Source organism: Camellia sinensis, chromosome 5, assembly GCF_055761805.1.
Source record: "Camellia sinensis isolate YWXY chromosome 5, ASM5576180v1, whole genome shotgun sequence".
In the NCBI taxonomy this organism is placed as follows: Eukaryota; Viridiplantae; Streptophyta; class Magnoliopsida; order Ericales; family Theaceae; genus Camellia; species Camellia sinensis.
Genome location: NC_138965.1, coordinates 176,971,121 through 176,981,074, shown reverse-complemented (window position 1 = coordinate 176,981,074; position 9,954 = coordinate 176,971,121). Strand labels below are relative to the sequence as shown.

The 9,954-nt window shown below is 35.8% G+C and overlaps 1 long non-coding RNA gene across 1 annotated transcript; it reads right to left on the bottom strand.

The window, feature by feature from the left end:
* Window positions 1-2,109: 2,109 nt before the first annotated feature.
* Window positions 2,110-6,756, bottom strand: LOC145790279 (uncharacterized). Its single transcript, XR_014328960.1, has 2 exons — window positions 6,694-6,756; window positions 2,110-2,484 (listed from the first exon to the last, which is right to left on the bottom strand). It is a non-coding gene; the product is annotated as an uncharacterized LOC145790279 (long non-coding RNA).
* Window positions 6,757-9,954: the final 3,198 nt, after the last annotated feature.

Below are 9,954 nucleotides of genomic sequence, written 5' to 3'. Positions count from 1 at the left end.
CATATACACACTCTACTCTTTGCATTGCACACGTGCACTCATTCTTGAATTCCAACACATCACTCACATGCACACACATACACAAATTTGCTTAGTGCACACCTAGATTTCTTAGCGCATACACTCACATACACCGACAATTCTAGATTCTTCCATAATTCAATTTATTTTTGTTTAATTTAATTGAGCAACACTTAATCTTAATAAATCTTGATTAACACATAATTAAATTAATCATACCTAATCACAAATCCCACATAATTTAATTTGTCTAATTTGATTTCCATTAGAGCTCAATTAATTATATTTAAATTTATCATTTTGAATCATATTTTTAATCAAACTCCCAAAAGGCTGCAAATATTAAATTAAACTTATTTTCATTTTCAATTTTGGTTTCTTAAATCATTAAGACCTTCAATTTCTAATTAAATTTCAAAATCTTCGTCAATAAATTACATATTCAATTGAACACCTCATAAATAAATTTAACTCACAATTCTCAATTCTCACAACTTAATCAACTCTAATTTGGACCGATTTAACAAAATCTCAATTTTACTAAAATGAATCGAATAGTTAATTAAACTCTCATATGGTCTGATACTTGAAATTAAAATAATTCAATTCAGCAATTATACTCTTTTGAACCATCTAGGCTTTCAATTTCTAATTTCAAATTAAATCCTTAATAAAATCATATACGAATCTGTCACGACCCCAAACCGCCCCTAGTAGGATGGTGCCATGATGGCTGGTAATCCGAGATTACCAAGGCCTCTTACGAGGATTCACACACACGCAGAGTATAAGCAAGGGGCTTACAAATGCGGAAGCAGTAGATTAAAATCTAAGTGGTCCATAAGAGCTGTGCATAGATCAAATGAAATGACATACATAATATGATTTTATAAATCGGTCGATTAATAAACAAAATACATGTTACATCTTGATCAAAAGGCTTCTCAAACCGACGTATACAAAATACAAGTAGTACAAGTCGAGAAGCATAATCTTCAAGATTGCCAACATAAAAACTAGTCAAGCCGACATAACGTGAATCCAAAACAAGCTAGTAAAACACATCTAGGCGTCGCCGCCGTCCTGCTCATCACCTACATATATATAGAGAGGGTGAGCTTGGATACTCAGTGAATGGTACAAATAATAAAGGTTTGCATGAATAATAGCCGAAGTGTTTTCAAAACAATACATATCAAACTTTACAAATCAATGGATGAACCACGTTCATCTAACAAATCTTCAAGTTCCAAAGAATGCTTACTAGCATCAACATATAACAAAATGATGACATTCCGGACAAACAAACCCATGCGGTAAACCGTCGGTGGCAAAACAAGACAAAACAAGGGAAATATCTCAAACAATGGTGCAGTTGCATTATAGTCCCCTGGCACTAAGGACTTCCAAACGAGACGTGCAGTTGCATTATAGTCCCCTGGCACTAAGGACTTGCACTACACACTACAACAAAAATGGTCTTTGGTGACAGACTGATTTCGTCTCCAAACATCAAAATTTCGTCACTAAAGTGATCTGTGACGAAAAAAATTTGTCACCACATTCGTGGCCTATACGTCGTCACAAAAAGTACCTGGTGACGAAAAACAGTTTCGTCACCTATTTTTCATTTTTTGTGACGAAATGTTTCATCTCCAAATGTTAAATTTTTCGTCCTCTAAAACACCAATTTCGTCACCAAAACTAAATAATATTTTATTTTAATTATTTTTTGCGACGAAATATTTCGTCACCAAATATATTTTAGTGACGAAAATTTTCATCACCAATGATATGGATTAAAGTGACAAAAAAATTCGTCACTAAAATGAGCAAAAAAGAAAATTATTCAATGACAAAAAATATTTTGTCACCAAAATTTTAATTTAGCGACGAAATACTCAGCAAATGTGACAAAATTATTCGTCATGTTTTTTCAAAACTAATAGCGACATTTTTTATTTCGTCACTAATAAAATTTAAAAATTTTGAAAATAGGTGTACTATTTTCTTTCGAAATTTTTTCTTTTCAGTAACATCCCTGCGCATTTCAATAACCTGTTCAATAAAATATCTATTACAAACCAATAGAAAAATCTGTTCATTTTCATAAACATCACAATCGAATTTTAGCACTATCCACAAAAATACAATATGAACTGCATGCTGATTATAAACATGTCTCCTAATATTCACAAAAAACTACTAATATCCACAAAAATATAATATCAACCGTATGTAGATTACCAAACACATCTCCTAATTTCCAACAAAAAACATGTCTACTAATATCAACAAAAATAAAATATCAAGGGCAGATTACCAAACATGCCCCGTAATACTAATAAAAATATAAAATTTACAACACAACCAAAATACATGTAAGGTAATATGAACAAAAACACAAAATGAGCTACCATCGGCCCTCCAAATTACCAAACACGTCCATATCAAATCTCGAATCTGCAAAAAAATAAAACACAAAAAAAAAAATGTCAGTTAGACAATTATTATTTTATCCATAACATATAGAATTTAACATACATTTTTGGACTTAGTTTCAAATCGGGAGTCCCGTGCTAGTTTCGTAAGTTTCCACAACTCACATTGGTCCGTCTTGAGGTGTTTGAGGTGTTTCCCAGGCCGTCTCGTGGCTGTTGCACGATTTTGGCCCCCGAAGGCTTATTTTCAAACTTAAGTGTGGAAAAGTGCATTTTTGGACTTAGTTTTCAAACCGGGAGTCGGATGCTAGTTTCGTAAGTTTCCACAACTCACATTGGTCCGTCCCGAGGTGTTTGAGGTGTTTCCTAGGCCGTCTCGTGGCTGTTGCACGATTTTGGCCCCTGAAGGCCTATTTTCAAGCTTAAGTGTGAAAAAGTGCATTTTTGGACTTAGTTTTCGAATCGGGAGTCTCATGCTAGTTCCGTAAGTTTTCACAACTCACATTGGTCCATCCCGAGGTGTTTGAGTTGTTCCCCAGGCCGTCTCGTGGCTGTTGCACGATTTTGGCCCCCGAAGGCCTACTTCAAGCTTAAGTGTGGAAAAATACTTTTTTGGACTTAGTTTTCAAACCGAGAGTCCCGTGCTAGTTCCGTAAGTTCCACAACTCACATTGGTCCATCCCAAGGTGTTTGAAGTGTTTCCCGGGCCGTCTCGTGGCTGTTGCACGATTTTGCCCCCGAAGGCCTATTTTCAAACTTAAGTGTAAAAAAGTGCATTTTTGGACATAGTTTTCAAACCGGGAGTCCCATGCTAGTTTCGTTAGTTTCCACAACTCACATTGGTCCCTCCCGAGGTGTTTGAGGTGTTCTCCGGGCTGTCTTGTGACTGTTGCACGATTTTGGCCCTCGAAAGCCTATTTTCAAGCTTAAGTGTGGAAAAATGCATTTTTGGACTTAGTTTTCAAACCGGGAGTCTCGTGCTAGTTCCGTAAGTTTCCACAACTCACATTGGTCCATCCCGAGATGTTTGAGGTGTTTCCTGGGCCGTCTCGTGGCTGTTGCACGATTTTGGCCCCCGAAGGCCTATTTTCAAACTTAAGTGTAAAAACGTGCATTTTTGGACTTAGTTTTCGAACAGGGAGTCTCATGCTAGTTCCGTAAGTTTTCACAACTCACATTGGTCCATCCCGAGGTGTTTGAGTTGTTCCCCAGGCCGTCTCGTGGCTGTTGCATGATTTTGGCCCCCGAAGGCCTATTTTCAAGCTTAAGTGTGGAAAAATACATTTTGAACTTAGTTTTCAAACCGAGAGTCTCATGCTAGTTTCGTAAGTTCCACAACTCACATTGGTCCGTCCCGAGGTGTTTGAGGTGTTTCCTGGGCCGTCTCGTGGCTGTTGCACGATTTTGGCCCCCGAAGGCCTATTTTCAAGCTTAAGTGTAGAAAAGTGCATTTTTGGACATAATTTTCAAATCGGGAGTCCCGTACTAGTTCCGTTAGTTTCCACAACTCAGATTGGTCCCTCCCGAAGTGTTTGAGGTGTTTCCCAGGCCGTCTCGTGACTGTTGCACGATTTTGGCCCCCGAAGGCCTATTTTCAAGCTTAAGTGTGGAAAAATGCATTTTTGGACTTAGTTTTCAAACCGGGAGTCCCGTGCTAGTTCCGTAAATTTCCACAGCTCACATTGGTCCATCGCAAGGTGTTCGAGGTGTTCCCGGGGCTGTCTCGTGGCTGTTGCACAATTTTGGCCCCCGAAGGCCTATTTTCAAGCTTTAGTGTGAAAAAGTGCATTTTTGGACTTAGTTTTTGAACCGGGAGTCCCGTGCTAGTTCCGTAAGTTTTCACAACTTACTTTAGTCTCTCCCGAGGTGTTTGAGGTGTTTCCCAGGCCAGCTCGTGGTTGTTACATGATTTTGGCTCCCGATGGCCTATTTTCAAGCCTAAGTGTTGGAAAAGTACATTTTTCTAAATAGTTTTCAAACAAAAAGTCCCATGCTAGTTCTGTAAGTTTACACAACTTACATCGGTCCCTCCCGAGGTGTTCCCGGGCCTTCTCATAGCTGTTTCACGATTTTAGAGCCTGATGGCATATTTTCAAGTTTAAGTGTTAGAAAGAACAAAACACTACTTACCTCTGGTGTTCAAATTTGATTTTCAAATTTCATGTTTGGTTTGATTTTCAAATTATACTGAAACTTGAAAACACAATATAAAAATAGAGGAGGGTAAATTCAACATATATTCCTTATATATGAACTTTTAAATCAATGAATTGTAAACCTACTTATTGTAATAATATTTGGAGGATTCAACCTGAAGCATCATACCAAAAAAAAAAAAAAAAACAGCAAATAACTTTAACTAAATATAAAAAAAAGTCTACAATAAGAATCACACAAGTCCAAATAACATATGGACTAGTCCCTCAAATACATACAAGAAAACACAATAGAATGGAACTCCGGCCTGACCGACCAACCCCAGATTCTTGTTTTTTAAAAGCAAAAGTAGTTGTTTTTATGTGAAAAGAGAGTTTAGAGTTTTGTAGACAACATACCATAGACGCAAAACCAATTAGAAATTGACAGATAAACTTCTGGGTTATATCAATTAATGACTAATTCGTCTAAAGTTTGAACGGCAATTTTATTATTTATATGCTCAACACGTTTCATAAAGAAGATATTATTATTGAGTAGATAGCGAAATTTATATGTAAAATCTATTACCTGCTCACATATCATATTAACAACAAATCTAAGCATTTAAACCATTAGTGAGTATTACTAATATCTCCAACACTACAAACCTGTTTGGTTCTAAGCATTTAAGTTTTGTTTTATTATATATGCTTCAATCACCTTCAAAACTATTGCCATTATATTATATTATTATCTCTTTGTAGTTTTCCCAAAAGTTCACTTTAATTAGTGCCATACCCATGCATGCATGCACTAGTGCACAAGATTTTATAAGTTTGATTATTATATATTTGATGAAACATATTTGGCAGTTCTAATTGAGTACCTCCAATCCATTTCTAATGATATGGAATGGACCATGTGAAGGGGGAATACACTCCTCTCTCTATTCTCTCTATCTTCCACCTCATTAAAGGACAAAATGTGAATGATGTATTACACTCTTTATTATAGTTTCCCAAAAGTTCTTTAATTAGTGTCATGCTCATGCACTAGAAGAAGATTATAAGTTGATTACGTTCAGTTCACTGATTATAAACTAATTTACTAGTTCTCATAGACTTTCTAACTCTTATGAGAGATGTCGTGTATTCCAACATTTAGGGTAGACCAATAGTTTAAAATTTCATTCCTCACTCCACCTTTGAAGTTACTTTCAGAGTTTTGGCTCGATAATTACTTGGTATATGTGAAATGGGAAATTACATATATCCGAAGATTAGTCGGGGTGAAGCTTTAAGCACTATTGGGATGAAACATAAATGCATTTATCACATTTCTTATAGTTTACCAAAGGACAAATTATATTGGTAGTTCCTGCATTTTATTTCTTGTGTCATTTTGGTCCTTAAATTTTTAATTAGCTCAATTTTGATTCTTAATTTTTTTTTTAATTTTGTGTCAATTTTAGTCCAATTGATAACGCTGGTAAGAATTTTTGATGAAAAATAATCAAAAAGTTGGTTAAGATTAAATCACTAATATTTACTATCAATGCCACATCCAGTACAACTAGAAAATATTTACTAGTGTGAAAGCAAGTATGGAAACTGATAATAGATAATAGTACAATCAAGGTTCTATTTATAATGTGCAAACATTTTATGATGAAATAGTGAAGTTTAAAAGTGTCCTAACCTAAGCCGAAGTTCAGAAACCAGCAATTAAATAAGAGTCACAATACTAAGAACTAATTTGGACATCATGTGTCTTGGTTATAGTTTGGATTTGTCTTCTTCTGAGGATCTCTCTCTAAAACCAGTTAAGTATCTTAGAGAGGATGTGACAAATACCATGGAAAACTCTCAACTATAGCCATCAAGTCATAAGATCTTAGTCATCCAAGTCCGTGGTTATGATCATATACATGTACCCACAAAAACACAGAAACAAAGAAGCAAGGAAGATAAAGAAGGTAAGAGTTTCATGCTAGCTTATACAATGGCTTAATTGTCTAAAAACTGTATTAGAATGGTTCTTCAATTACCATAAGTAATTCTAAAAGGTAAAATGTTGAAAATTGCATACTTACATGAATAATCAGCACAGGACAATTAACATATGGGATTTTGTCAATGTTTTGCACACAGTCAACACAAACACCATTTAATTAGACCCAAAAAAAAAAATGCATAATCTTTCAATCAAAATAATAGTATAGATAAACAGATGATCTACGCTTCACAGGATACATGACACTTATACACAGCTTCAATAGCGGCATATGTATTATGCTCACTTGGCTGCAAAACAAGGAAGCTATGTGCCATAGATGACACTTTCTATCACTACAAGGCACACTATATAACTTAACAATTCACTTTCATCTACAAAAGCTTTCTTCTTCCTTTGTTTTTTTGGATAGGTAATGAGGCTTGAATAACATAGAAAATGTTCCCATGAGGTTTATCTCCTAGATTCTCTGGAAAGAGCCAATATAGTAGACTTACATGGTAAACATTGCAATCACCTATTTTTGTTTGAGTATGAGTTAAAGTTCTTCCTTCTTTTTTTCCCTCCCTGTTGGAGAGAGTTCAACGAACTTCAAGAAAAAATAAATTGCAGAACTATATGAATCAAGGAAACCTTACTTGTTTAATGGGATGTGCTCAAATGGACCTGTAGTAGGAATTGTTCCACACAAGTTGTTTGAGACATCTCTGCAAAATCATTCAGATGTCTTGACACTAAGTCACAATGAATCTAGTACTAATAATTCAAACACTAAGGTTTTTCACTTACACAACTTTCAAGCTGGAAATACCAGTGAGCTCCCTTGGGATTTTCCCAGTTAACTGATTATCATTAAGACACCTGCCAAGCAAAAATGAGGAATTAGGATGTGGGTTCACGGGTGCATATGGCAGTTGTATCCAAGCATGACGGCCTCAAACTGTTTGTGTACTAGAGCAAGAGAGTCTTTAATTTTCAATGACCATATATCAAACAAAAGGGAAACACAAGTGATTAACAAACAGTTTGAGGCTTGAAACACAAGTCTTTCCGTCAAATCCATCGAAGCACCCATAATCATAACCCCAATTTCCTGTAAATTAAATTGTAATTAACAACCAAAATCACCCACAGCCTCAGATATCAGTAGAGATAACCTCTAAAGTAAATAAATTTGCAAAAAAAATTAATGACATTCCAACTAAACCCTAATGCCAGAAGGGATCAAATCAAAACTAACACAAAAAATAAAGCAAAATTTCATTTTCTTTTTACATCGAATTGATCAAAACACTCATAAAATTTCCATTTTGAGTAAATTAAAAAGTAATCAACAAGCAAAATCACCCACAACCTTTAAGCATTGAGAGAGAGAGAGAGAGAGAGAGAGAAAGAGAGAGAGAGAGACTAACAATGGTGTTCTTCGATCTGCACAGCAGCGGCGGTGAGGAAAGGAGGGGTTAACGGCGGCGTGGTGAGGGCTGTCGGCGGTGAGGGCTATCGGAAATGGTAGAGCGGCGGGGGGTTGATCCAATGTGAGCAGCGGCTGTGAGGGCCCTGTGTAGTATAACGTCTGTGTGTGTGTGTGTGTGTGAGAGAGAGAGAGAAATAGGTTTGAACCGAGAAATGATTGTGTGTGATTGAGAAGAGGAACCGATTGTAAGAAAATATTTTTGTTTCCCCCTAAAATATTTAGTGACCAAATTATATTTTGGTGACAAAATTATTTCTTCACCAAAAATAAAAATATTGGCCACAAAAATAGTTTTGTCACTAAATGATATTAAAATATCACCAAATTATTGGTGACAAAAATATATTTGTCATTAATAATTTTATAATTTGTGACAAATTTTTTCGTCACCAAAAGTCTATTAATTTTGGCGCCCTCCGAAAATATTAGCGGGAAAATATTTGGTGACAAAAAAAATATAAATAATGACGAAATATAATTTTGTCACCTATTTTTTTATTATGATTTAGATTTGTGACGAAATTTTATTTTTGTCTCTAAAAATGATACATTTTGAGACGAAATATGATTTTCGTCATTAAAAGATACATATTTTGTGACAAAAAAATATTTCGTCATTAATTTTCGTCTCTAAAGACTATTTTTGTTGTAGTGACAAAAGCTTAGAGTCCTCTAGTGCAAAAGGACTTTCCGAGAATGTCATCAAAACAAACTTATTTACTTGATACACAAAATAGGGATAATCATTCATGCTTGATCAAACACTTTTATCAAAACAAGGCAAAGCAAAGCTTTATCAAAACTTTATAACATAGCTTTATTAAAAATACCACTCACATAGCTTTTCGGGTGTAGGCTTAAAGCAAAGATCAAAGACCTACAATCACATGATAAATACTACATTTCAAGTGGACAAGAAGAGATGCCCAAAGATGAATGTGAAATGCATTCTCAGAACAAGCTTAACATGAATGCAATGATCTCGGCATTCTTTTCCAAAAACCAAGTCAAATCCAAATAAAACACTGTTTCTCATCTCAGAAAACATGCTAGGCACCAACTAGGTCTTGGCTGAGGTCCCACACCTTCTCGCCGAGGTCCCACACCTTCTTGCCGAGGTATGGTCCCGACGACCACATTCAAAAGCGAGGTCGGGAAAAATTTGGGTTTCCCTTTGAAGAACATGACGAACAGGAAGATGAAGAAGATGAAGAACATGCATGCTTAAATCATAACTTGTTATTACAAAATCTGAGATTTCATGTTATGAGTTCGAAAACATGGACCTGGGTATCCATACTTGGAGATCTTATGAAAACAAATACAAAAACGTGGTTCTTAGTGCAAACTTTCGAATCAAAACAAGACTTTTCTTCAATAACACATGAACACCATTTTCTCTTTCTAAAACCAACTTTAAATCAATGCATGGCATGCAGAACAGATTCGATCGTGCAATGCAACTAGATGATCAATAAGAACAACAAGAGTAGATTAAGATTCTAACCTCAAAACTCGAATCTAACGGTTCAAACTCCAACGATCAAGCTTGGAAGTCTACTCTCTCACTCAAAACTTTTTCCTCTTCTCCCTAGAGCTTCTCTCTCTAAAGGAAAGGGGTATAATACAAAATGATATGTTTTCTCGACAGTCACTGACTTAACCCTCTGCTGGGACACGTGGCATCGGCTGATTGGCTCTTCTCTAAAAAGGTGACTGACTTGACAAGACAAGACTATGGCAAAGTGTGTTCAACAAGCTTAGGCGGTAAGAGCACTCCGGCAAGTGGTGATCTCGGCTAAGGACAAAGCTTCGGCAAGTAGGGTGACAGTGACATCGGCTTGGAAGGACAACACTTAACTAAGC